Raw genomic sequence first — 12,727 nt, 5'->3', positions numbered from 1 at the left:
AATAAACAGTGGCTAAGTTAACTAGCTAGATATCACACAACATAGACTAAAGCCACATGACACTAAATTACAAACTAGTTAACCACATGTTAGCCTAACATACTGTTTGATCTCATCCTGTGTGATATCTTATGGTGTGCCATGAAAACTTAGAAAATAGTTTTAATTCAGTAACCATGACTCAGTTAATGTCATGTCAAAATATGACCAGATACTAAGGTAATATAATTATGGATCTTGTGGTCTGGACCACCATTGTGTAAGAATGTAGGTCCACTGAATCATGGATTTTTTTTATGACAAAGCTCTTAATAAGGAAAGCTTTCAATACCCCAGTAAGGATGAGTTCTTCATGATTTCATTTTGCCCTCTTTGCTTATCAATATTTACTGTATATGAAACTCCTGGACAACATCATCTGAAAGTATTGGTTGAGGTGCTATCTTTTGCATATACATGAACAACACATGGCTTTACCTCCGTTGTCAGATCAGTGATTACAATGATGCAGTATAAGTACATTGCTATAATATAACAGTGGATTTATGTAGAACTATAGACAAATATGAGACACCATATTTTTTGGCCACATTGCAACACGATGGTGCCAAAAATCAGTGTGATTCATGTGCCTTATCCTGTGCATGACATGTATGATCTGTGTTTTGAGAGTGGTTTTAGGTGGATCTCTTGCAAGTCAGTTGTGAAAGCAATTTTTACTCCATGGCATACCAAAGAAATGTCAGATCCATGATCTGTGCAGATGATATGATTTGTAGCATAATAATGATTTTAAACAAATCTCATGAAAAAGAGGGTCCACTACTCAGATGTATGTTTTTGGTTCACGACAGTGTTCTTTATGTGTATATGAATGTAGTTTGTGATTTATTTATTTATTTATTCATTCATTCAATTTATATAGCCGCCCATCTCAGACCAGTGACTCGGGTGGCTAACAACAATAAAAGCAGTCAACATTAAAAACAGTACAAAAAAATTAAATATAATAGAAAGGCAGCCAAGAGATCTTTAAAAACTGTCAATATCAACGCAACCATGAACCAGGGCCCTTCACACACTCGGGGCCCCAGGCCTGGGCATAAAGCCAGGTCTTCAAGGCCTTCCAAAAAGCCAGAAGGGTCGGGCCCATCCTAATCTCAGGATGGAGGATGTCCCAGAGGGCAGGTGCCACAGCAGAAAAGGCACGTCTCGTCCCTGCCAGCCGACATTCCTTGGCTGACGGGACCTGGAGCATGCCCAACCTGCCGGACCGGATTGGACAGGTAGAAAAACTGGAAAAAGACGGTCCCTAAGGTAACTTGGTCCCAAGCCATGAAGGGCTTTATAGATGATGACCAGCACCTTGAATTGCACCTGGAAACTCACCAGCAACCAGTGCAGCTCCCGAAGCAGTGGTGTTACATGTGTCGAATAGCCGACACTATTTACAACTTGGGCAGCTGCATTCTGTACCAGCTGAAGCTTCCGAATGCTCTTCAAGGGCAGCCCCATGTAGAGTGCGTTGCAATAGTCCAAACAGGAGGTCACATGAGTAACAGCGAGTAAAGCGGGTCCAGGAATGGGTGCAGCCGATATACAATCCAAAGGTGTGCAAAGACCCTCTTAGCCCCAGCTGCCACCTGCTCTTCTAGCAAGAGCCATGAGTCCAAGAGGACCCCCAGATTGCGCACTGGGTCCATCTGGGGCAGAACCACCCCATCTAGAACCAAAGATGGAAGAACCTTGGTACTGGGAGGCCCAAACACCCAAAGCCACTCAGTCTTGCTTGGTTTGAGCTGAAGCCTATTGCACCCCATCCAGGCCCCTATAGCCTCCAGACACTGAGATAAGACATCCACAGCATCATTCAGACAGCCCTGAGAAGAGATATAAAGCTAGGTATCATCAGCATACTGATGATACCTCACCCTGAACTGTCAGATCACCTCACCCAGCGGCCTCATGTAGATATTAAACAAGAGGGGCGAGAGAACCAAGCCCTGTGGCACCCCATACAATAGGGGCCGTGGACTGGACCTCTCCCCTCCTATCAACACCGACTGGAACTAACTCTGGAGGAAGGAGGAGAACTAGCCCAACACAATGCTGCCCACCCCCAACTCCCGAAGCCAGTCCAGAAGGATACCATGATTGATGGTATCAAAGGCTGCCAAGAGATCAAGAAGAGCAAGGATGGAAGCACTGTCCCCATCCTGCTCCCGCCAAAGGTCATCCAAGAGCAGAATCAATGCTGTCTCAGTCCCATATCCTGGCCTGAATCCTGACTGAAAGGGGTCCAGATAATCCGCTTCATCCAGAGCCCTTTGAAGCTGCTGTGCGACCACTTTCTCAACAGCCTTTCCTAAAAAGGGGAGGTTGGAGACTGGACAAAAACTATCCAGATCAGTTGGGTAAAGCAATGGCCCCTTGAGGAGGGGGTGTACCACCACCTCCTTGAATGCTGGTGGGACCACCCCCTCCCTCAAAGAGGAATTAACCACCTCCCAGACCCAATTACATGTCCTCTCCTGGGCAGCCTTGACCAGCCAGGAGGGACACAGATCTAACACAGAAGTGGCCGAACTAACAGCTACAAGAACCCTGTCCACTTCCTCAGGTTCAACGGGCTCAAACTCCTCCCAGACAACCATGCAAGACAGCCTCCGTAGCCCCCACTGGCCTTACATCAAGGCTGGAATTCAACGCAGAGCGGATGTGAGCAACTTTACCTGCCAGATGCTCAGCATATTCCTCACAACAGCCCTAAAGATAGACCCCCAAATTACTCCCTCCAAGGAGGGTCCGGGTTACCTGGAACAGGGCTGCTGAGCGGCTATCTGCAGATGCAGTAAGGGCGGAGAAATAATTTAATGGTTGTTTCACAGGGTTGCATGCAAAATACACAAGGGTCCGCATGGTTTTACCTTCTTCCAGCTTCTCCCAAATCATAGGAATGATTGTATTTTAGAAAAGTGGCAAAGAATAATATAGTGCAGACATTTAACTATTCTGTCACTAGTGATTTATAACATCTTCATATAATGACCAGCTATCATTTAGCAATATGAAGTCTACTGTCTCTTCATTCCTCCTCATTCCTCTCATATAGGCAGAACAGTGGTTGTAAGTCTTTATGGGTTTACCCCACTTGTACCTAATCTTTGTACTGTATAAATATGGCCTGGTAAAATATCTTTCCCCTTCATGGATCACTGCCTTGTCGTGGCGAAGGGGCTTGCGTAACTCAGTGAAGCCATGAGCTATACCGTGCAGGGCCACCCAAGACGGACAGGTCATGACAGAGAGTTCTGACAAAATGTGGTCCACTGGAGAAGGAAATGGCAACCCACTCCAGTATCCTTGCCAAGAAAACCCCATGGACAATGTTAAAAGGCTAAAAGATATGATGCCGGAAGATGAGCCCCTCAGGTCGGAAGGTGTCCAATATGCTACTGGGGAAGAGCGGAGGGCATTTCCAAGTAGCTCCAGAAGGAGTGAAGCGGCTGGGCCAAAGCCGAAAGGACGTTCAGCTGTGGATGTATCTGGAAGCGAAAAGAAGGTCCGATGCTGTAAAGAACAATATTGTATAGGTACCTGGAATGTAAGATCTATGAACCAAGGCAAGCTGGATGTGGTCAAACATGAGATGACAAGATTGAACGTCGACATCTTGGGAATCAGCGAACTGAAATGGACGGGAATGGGTGAATTTAATTCGGGTGACCATTATATCTACTACTGTGGACAAGAAACCCTTAGAAGAAATGGAGTTGCACTCATAGTGAATAAGAGAGTGGGAAAGGCAGTAATGGGGTACAACCTCAAAAACGACAGAATGATCTCAGTGCGTATCCAAGGCAAACCATTCAATATCACAGTCATCCAAGTCTATGCCCCAACCACTGATGCTGAAGAAGCTGAAGTTGATCGCTTCTATGAAGACCTACAACACCTTCTAGAACTAGCACCAAAAAGATGTCCTTTTCATCATAGGGGATTGGAATGCTAAAGTAGGAAGTCAAGGAGTAATCGGAATAACAGGCAAATTTGGCCTTGGAGTACAAAATGAAGCAGGGCAAAGGCTAATAGAGTTCTGTCAAGAGAACAAGCTAGTCATAGCAAACACTCTTTTCCAACAACACAAGAGACGACTCTACACATGGACATCACCATATGGTCAATACCGAAACCAGATTGATTATATACTTTGCAGCCAAAGATGGAGAAGCTCTATACAGACAGCAAAAACAAGACCAGGAGCTGACTGTGGCTCAGATCATGAGCTTCTTACTGCAAAATTTAGGCTTAAATTGAAGAATGTAGGGAAAACCACTAGACCACTCAGGTATGACTTAGATCATATTCCTTGTGAGTACACAGTGAAGGTGATGAATAGATTTAGAGGATTAGATTTGGTAGACAGAGTGCCTGAAGAACTATGGACGGAGGTCCGTAACATTGTACAGGAGGCAGCAACTAAAACCATCCCAAAGAAAAAGAAATGCAAGAAAGCAAAATGGCTGTCTGATGAGGCTTTACAAATAGCTGTGGAAAGAAGGAATGCGAAAAGCAAGGGTGAAAGGGAAAGATATAAGCAACTGAATGCAGATTTCCAGAGAATAGCCAGGAGAGATAAGAAGGCCTTCTTAAATGAACAATGCAAAGAAATCAAGGAAAACAATAGAATGGGGAAGACTAGAGATCTCTACAAGAAAATTGGAGATATGAAAGGAACGTTTAGTGCAAAGATGGGCATGATAAAGGACAAAAAGGCAGGGACCTAACAGAAGCAGAAGAGATTAAGAAGAGGTGGCAAGAATACACAGAAGAACTATACAAGAAAGATCTTAATGTCCCTGATGTCCACGCTGGTGTGATCACTGACCTTGAGCCAGACATCCTAGAGAGTGAAGTCAAGTGGGCCTTAGGAAGCATTGCTAACAACAAAGCTAGTGGAGATGACAGGATTCCAGCTGAGTTATTTAAAATACTAAAAGATGATGGTGTTAAAGTGCTGCACTCAATATGCCAGCAAGTTTGGAAAACGCAACAGTGGCCACGGGATTGGAAAAGGTCAGTTTACGTTCCAATTCCAAAGAAGGGCAATGCCAAAGAATGCTCAAACTATCGCACAATTGCACTCATTTCACATGCTAGCAAGGTTATGCTCAAAATCCTACAAGCTAGGCTTCAGCAATACATGAACCGAGAACTACCGGATGTACAAGCTGGGTTTCGAAGAGGCAGAGGAACTAGAGATCAAATCGCCAACATTCGCTGGATCATGGAGAAAGCACGAGAGTTCCAGAAAAATATCTACTTCTGCTTCATTGACTATGCAAAAGCCTTTGATTGTGTGGATCACAACAAACTGTGGCAAATTCTTAAAAAGATGGGAATACCAGACCACCTTACCTGTCTCCTGAGAAATCTGTATGCGGGCCAAGAAGCAACAGTTAGAACCGGTCATGGAACAACCGATTGGTTCAAAATAGGGAAAGGTGTACGACAAGGCACCTGCTTATTTAACCTATATGCAGAGTACATCATGAGAAATGCCAGGCTGGAAGAATCACAAGCCGGAATTAAGATTGCAGGGAGAATCATCAACAACCTCAGATATGCGGACGATACCACCCTAATGGCAGAAAGTGAAGAAGAACTCAAGAGCCTCTTGATGAGGGTGAAAGAGGAGAGTGCAAAAGCTGGCTTGAAACTCAACATTAAAAAAACTAAGATCATGGCATCTGGACCCATCAATTCCTGGCAAATAGAAGGGGTAGAAATGGAAGCAGTAACAGACTTCATTTATTTGGGCTCCAAGATCACCGCAGACGGAGACTGCAGCCATGAAATTAAAAGACGCTTGCTCCTTGGGAGGAAAGCTATGGCAAGCCTAGATAGCATATTAAAAAGCAGAGACGTCACCTTGCCGACAAAGATCCGCATAGTCAAAGCTATGGTTTGAGGGCCTGTAGGCTATGAAGCTGTGAGAGCTGGACCATGAAGAAGGCTGAGCGCCGAAGAATTGATGCCTTTGAACTGTGGTGCTGGAGAAGACTCTTAAGAGTCCCCTGGACTGCTAGGAGGCCAAACCAGTCAATCTTAAAGGAAATCAACCCTGATTGCTCATTGGAAGGATCGATAATGAAGCTCAAGCTCAGATATTTTGGCCACCTAATGCGAAGAGAGATCTCTTTGGAGAAGACCCTGATGCTGGGAAAGATTGAAGGCAAAAGGAGAAGAGGACGGCAGAGGATGAGATGGTTAGATAGCATCACTGAAGCAATGAGCATGAAACTGAGCAAACTCAGGGAGGCAGTGAAGGACAGGAAGGCCTGGCGCAATATGGTTCATGGGGTCACAAGGAGTCGGACACGACTTAACGACTAAACAACAACAACAAAAATATCTTTTCATCTCTGTCCTCATAATGTTGCCTACATCTCATTCCCAGCTCATGAGTAAAGACAGTCTTATTCCGACACAGAAAGCTGCTTAAGGGCAGCCTCAAGATGTATAAAACCTGTTAGGCTTAGTAATTAGGTGATGTAGTGTAGTAAGTAGGTGATGCAGTGATGTAAAAAAAAAAAAGCAAGATTGAGATCAGCAAAAGAGACAGCCAGTATACTTCTCTGCCAACTCAAGGAAGGGTGGGAGGCATGTCAGCTCAGTAATAGGAAAATCACTAATGAAGAAACGGCATTCTATGCTGGCCCTAGATGCAGCAGAAGGCACTGCATTTGTTGTTGCCTGCATTTCACACCCTTGATGTGTACCTGGATCCTGCCTGCCTCCATGCTGCAGGGCAAGATAGAACATTGCTCTCTCACATACGTCAGCCATGTGTGAAGCCTCTTCCAACAGGAGCAATGGCCACTTTTTGAGGGAAAAACGTTCTACTCTTTGGTCATGCCATCAAACTAGTGATGGCATTGCTGTTCGTAGCCATAATTTTACTTCTGTGGTCCCCTATTGCTCAAGCAGAGCATGACTTCCCAGGCTGGAGCATGCTGGTAGCCTGACAAAAACAAGGTCATTCTCCAACTGATTTTCAAGTAAGGCAAGATGGGGACAATGGTGGCCAGAAGCCAGCCTGGGTTGAGGTACCCATGGATTGGGAAGAGCAGCTATGACGCTCGCACAGTGTTCCCTGACCCAGCTGCTCACATTATTATCAGTACTCTATTAGTAAATCTTCATTTCAGTACCTCTTTCCATGTGCAATGCCTTTCACCCATGCTGCGATATCTCATAGTGCATATTCATTTGTGAGTTGAGCACTCTACGGTCAGGCTGCTAGGAAGGTTGTGAGTCGATGCTTGCTGTTATAGGTTGCAGCTGCAATGGTAATCAAGGAATCTCTTGTCAGAGTTGCCATGAGGGACATATGAGTGTCTGCTCTCATTTGGCTGAGGTTGGGGTTGCACAGTGCAGCCATGAAAGTCAGGACTATGACCTGCCATAGGTGTCTGTGCACCAGGAGAGTACATTTGGTATTGGGACAGAACAGGAATAGGTTGGAGTCTACAGTGATTGCCGTGGGGGGGGGGGCGGGCAATGGGTAGGTATAGTTATCAGTGCTTAAGGGCCCAAAGCAATCACCCTACAGCTTCCCTGCTCCAATTCTCTAGCAGGGCTGCCATGCTTCCATAAAATCCCTGCACGCCCTAATGAGTATCATAGAGCATAGCATTGTATGTGCTCACACAGTTTTCATTCCCTGGATTGCAGATTTCTTCCCCATCACCATGCAACTCTACCTCAGCATATGCTCCAATCTGTTCTGCAATGGTAGCTTCCCAACTCTTCTCTATTCCTAACTGGCTCTGGTTCAGTATGAACTTCCAGGTGGGTATTTGTATACATTTATTTGCAACCACAGGTTTTAGCAACATTCATATAAAATTGCAACGATCCATATCATTTCAATACATCCCCTCTGATATTAACAGTACTATCTGTCAACATCTGCTTTTGTATCTTCCTTGAAGCCATTGTGCTATGTCAGTGCTATATAGTCCGACAGTGAGCAGAGGGGTCACACTTATTCAAAAACCAGAAAATGCAAATACCATATATGAGGAAGTGGTTGGCAATCTTAAACCTCTCATAGCAAGGGAAAATGACTGAAACCCCAGTTTCATGGTTTAACCACGAACGTAGGTGTGAAAGAAAGGAACTGGTTAGATTAGTCAGACAAATTAAGAAGGATAAATCATTTGACAGAGTAAGAGATAAATGCTGAAAATATCAAGCACTGATAAGGAGGAGTAAAAAAGGTTACTGTAAAAGCCAGTGGCGATAATTAAGACTGTCCTGTTTACAAAATAATGATACAAAATTCTGGGACCTAGTTTTCCAAGGCAAGAATGAAACAGAAGCACAGATTTCACCTGAACTTTGGATAGCTTATTTCAAAAAGAAATTTGAAGATATTAGAATATCAAACCAATAGTTAATAGACACAGATATATTAAAAACATCATTAAAGTGGCTGCTGCTAATTGCTGAAGAAGTTAAAATAATAATTTTACAACAGACATCTGGCAAAGCCCCAGGAGAGGATATGTTACCACCAGAAATGTTTAAGGCATTCCTGATTGGTGGGCTCCTATGCTCACCTCCTTGTTTACTTATATCAGTGTCACCGGGCGAATCCCTATAGGTTGGAAAAATAGTGTAGTAATTCCAATATTTAAAAAGGGAGATTCCACAAACCCACTAACTTTCACCCAATAAGTCTTATTGACATAGGTTGTAAGTTATCTACAAGGTGTCCAGATAGTTATTTGTGCAGAGCATGTTATAGGTAAGGCTACTAAGGGCAGATCCCCGTTCCCGCTTATATTCTGCAACTTGGGGCACTCTGACGTATTTTACTCTTATTGGCAAAAAGACATGCAGATGCCTACCCATTTTGGTAATGTGCAATGGGAAGAGGATCACATCTGTGGCAATACTGTTACTGAAGTCACTGATTTCACATGGTTCTAGCAGTAGCTGCTGAACAAGAAGCATGTATAATAGAGTGCACCAGTATTTTAACCATGCCATTGTTTGGCATCCAAGAACAAGTAGGAGCAATGAGTGGGCCAGGACCAGCAAGTGGAAGAGAGATTCCACAGGCCTGTCTTACCATTTCATGACCACCCACAGAGTTGCAGTACTGCACGCACACCCAGTCAAAGCCTACCTGTTTTAGATCTGCAAGGACTCCATGCGCTGCTCTGCCTTCTGTTAGGTGTTGCTGGTCACCTGGGCAGTAGAGTTCCCTCTGTGGTTCTGGTGATCAGGTGTTTCTGCACTGAAGGAATGAAGTTTTCCCTTGTTCTTACAATATTATGGAAGACTACACAGGAAAGTTTTGGGGCAGAGCAGACATGTAGTCACTGGAGAAACAAGGTAATGAAAACATATAGTAACTTGTAGTAAGCAGGTAAAATGCTTGCCAAGCAACAGAACAGTTGCGGGGAATTGGGCGGCATATAAATTTAATCATCATCATCAGTGGAAAGTGAATGGCTTGTATTGAGAAAATGAAATGCGTGGCTGTGTTGTGCTTGTGCATTCATGCCATGGGACTGAGTAGTCAACCTAAACATTTTTTTAAAAAATGGAAGGAAACTTTGGAGAACCTGTGTCTAGATTTCATGCAGGGGACCCCTGACTGAGTGGCTGGGGTGCCTGGAAAAGAGGGTAGTCCTGGCGTGAGTGCAGCTGCAGAACCAATAGGAGCACCCAACTGCTGCAACACAAGTCACACCTGACAACTGCTCCTTTGCACATCAATAGGCCACACATCACCCCAGCAGAAGGTGTGCTCTAGAGCAGTGTTCCTCAACCTTGGCAACTTTAAGACTTCAACTCCCACAATTCCCCAGCCAGCATGCTGGGAGTTGAAGTCCGGTTGAGAAACACTGCTCTAGACAGAAAACTGGTTGAATATCCGCGCTGCCACCAGGTGGCCTCAGCTACAAGTTGACCTCTGGCTGTGCGCGGAAGAACGCCACTAAGGCTCCTTTGCGCGGTAGGCAGGGTTCTGCGTGGATGTGACCCTAGATTTTGCCTAACTACACACGTGGTAGTGTGGGAAACACCAGCTGCCCTACGTGTGGTTTATTCCAAGAGGCTTGAAGAAGCGACTCATCGCTGTCGAAGAAAGCAGGTCCAGCTCCGTGCTAAATACTTATAACTTAGTTGGTCCCGTCGATTTCTTCTGATTCATGATTGGGAAGCTTCTGCACATGAGCTGATCTCGAAATGTGGCTTCTCCCGAGTTCAGCGCCTCTACAGAAGCAGATGCCCCCGACTCTGCAAATGCCAGTCTCCCGCTGAGCTGCTTAACCACCCCAGCGTTACTGTTCATGAGCTACGTTGTAATAAGAAAAGCAGCCCCGCGATTCGTCTCTTCTCCCCTTTCCAGTCTCAATAATTCCATTTTCAGTCTAAACCGCAGCTTCTCCCGATGGTGAGATGAAAAATCAGTAGTTTCATCCAGCGCGCAGATCTAATCCTCGAAGCCCCATAACATCAAAATGCGGAGCCGACGCTCCCGCCCAGACTGGTACCAGTGGGAGGCATCGCTTCCCCCTGGTATCTTTCTAGGCATGAATCACAACACCCCGATGAACGCCGAGATACAGCTTTCGGGCTGCTGAGTGAGGAATTAAAGCCCAGCCTATTCGGGAGTCTCTCTCCTCCCCCTTGCAGGCTGATAATCAGGTCTCGCTCCGCCTTCACTCCGCCTCTCCACTGAAGCTGTGGGTCCCCGTGGCAGCCATCTTTGTTGATGTGTCAGCTTTCAGTTCCTGTTAGGGGCTGCAGCAGGAACAAGAGGAGTGAGAATGACTGTTTACCCTCCCGCTACACGCACACCCACAGCCGCACGCCTTCTGGGTCCTTGGTACTAATTAGCAATGGGAGAGCGGCTACTAATGCCACAGATGCTCCGGTTCCCAGCCTCCTAGCAGACGGGTAAGCGCTTCCCGACTGGGCTTGGGAGCATATTGGAGATCTGATGAGGCTTCGATCACAAAGAATGTGGATTAAGATCTGTAGGCTGAGAGAGGGGAATGTGGACTCGGGTAGTAAGCAGGAAAAGCTGCTCTCGCTGAGCGGGTGGATTCCCACGGTTTCATTTCCTACCTGCTCGAGTTTTTTGCGGGGGGGGGGTTGTTTTTTTAAAATCGGGAAGTGTTTTTGACCTCAGGCGCTGAACATTCAACGAGGCTTCCTCGTCTGCTCCTCCCGCGGACCCCTGCGTAGGTCAGTAAGTAGGGTTCCCTAAGGGCAATATTTCTTAGCCCGCTCCTCGTATTAAAGCATTCGTTGGCTTCTGTCGTTTTCGTTAAATGCTCATGGTCGGTCGTGCTAACATGAGATAAACCCAGATGTAGTTATCCTACCAGGAAGTAAATGATAGAAAGGTGAACGTGTTGGCCTCAAGGTCAGATGTGTAAGGAACGAGGAATTCCTTTTAATTCCGCGGCTGAGCGACCCTTTAGGGACGCCTTTGTAGATCTCGGTGCTGCCTCTATAGATTGTGCCGCCTCCTTTCTGTTACGCGTCTGAAGTTGTCAGGTGTAAAATCGTTTGGGGTCTCTAATGGTTCTGACCTCTGATGCTGACAATACCCCCGGAATATAACTATTTTAAATCAAACCTTCGTGAAGCTTTGCGTGACTTGGTTTCAGCTTCGCTAGTGCAGGATGCCTGTGAAATTTAGATTTAGCATTTAGGTTTGCAAAATGTAGTACAGGAATACATGAGATGAAAGAGCTTTTTTTGTTGTTGTTAAGGCAAAAGTCTTACCTGAAAAGCTTTTGGATTTGCTATATGTTCTATTCTTATTTTATTTTACTGGTTTGCAATTAAAATATTTTCTCAATCAAATATTAATTCTGAGTTGCATGGCCAAAAGGCATAGATAAAAAACCTCTTTTCCTACTGTTGTTTCTCTCTTCTTTCTTCCTTATCAATAAGACTACTGCATATAAAGTGGTTTTGGTGTCTTTATCAGAAGATCTGTGAGCTTCATTGTGTTTATTTAAGAGTAAATCCCACTAGGTTCAGTGGGAATTACTGACAGATAAACATCAGCCTGTGTTATTGTGTTGAATGTTGAGCTTTAAACAAGGGGTTTTGTGGCTTCCATATTTAAAAACCAGGTAGCCAGATGCCTATAAAAGCAGATGATATAAGGTTCTAAGTCACTTGGCGAGATCCCAGAAATCAATCTGTTCACAAAGCCATTCCACACAATTTAGCCATGATTCCTGCCCATATTGCACAGTGATCTTTCTGAACTGCTTTTGTTACAGGCTGAAACTTAAACAAATGTAATTTGACATACTTGAGTATTCTTTTAAAAATTAATAGCTAAGGAATATTACAGCACTGGTGTCTTGGTTCTTGGACTTTATTCACGCATTTTGTGAACCACAGGTATTGTTGTTTTTTTTGCTTTTTTTTTTTGGGTGAAACCATAAGGTTGGTAATTATAGATATATGACAGCCATGTAATTTACATAAAAGGAGTTAATGCTTCTTGGTAAAATTATCTTGCGTTTCTTTGATCTGTGCAGTTGATACTTATTACCTGTGTGAACAAAGATTATTATTCAGTGGGCTTGCTTTGATGGGATTTAAGGCTAATTTATACAAGCTGCTCTTAACAAATGTAATGATGTGTCTTAAATCATGTTTTAAATCATGTTTCCCA

At 44.6% G+C, this 12,727-nt stretch overlaps 2 protein-coding genes across 3 annotated transcripts in view; one reads left to right on the top strand and one right to left on the bottom strand.

Moving 5' to 3' along the window:
• Positions 1 to 10,672, bottom strand: part of TDRD1 (tudor domain containing 1) — a 53,578-nt gene extending 42,906 nt beyond the window's left edge. The window contains exons 1-2 of the mRNA XM_088132449.1: positions 10,116 to 10,672; positions 9,200 to 9,395 (exon numbers count right to left, since the gene is read on the bottom strand). The gene's annotated coding sequence lies outside the window, so the exon portion shown is untranslated. The remainder of the gene's footprint in view (positions 1 to 9,199; positions 9,396 to 10,115) is intronic.
• A 142-nt stretch (positions 10,673 to 10,814) lies between these two features.
• CCDC186 (coiled-coil domain containing 186) overlaps positions 10,815 to 12,727 on the top strand; it is a 46,004-nt gene continuing 44,091 nt past the window's right edge. The window contains exon 1 of one of the 2 annotated variants that reach the window (XR_015794478.1): positions 10,815 to 10,980. The gene's annotated coding sequence lies outside the window, so the exon portion shown is untranslated. Of the gene's footprint in view, positions 10,981 to 11,013; positions 11,272 to 12,727 lie in introns of those variants that run through there. The other variant, XM_025171465.2, reaches the window with a different exon arrangement.

Source organism: Python bivittatus, unplaced genomic scaffold (assembly GCF_059951505.1).
Source record: "Python bivittatus isolate LINGU-HERP-01145 unplaced genomic scaffold, Pbiv_v1 ctg000980_np1212, whole genome shotgun sequence".
Taxonomy (NCBI): Eukaryota; Metazoa; Chordata; class Lepidosauria; order Squamata; family Pythonidae; genus Python; species Python bivittatus.
This window is presented reverse-complemented; position numbering and strand designations above follow the sequence as displayed.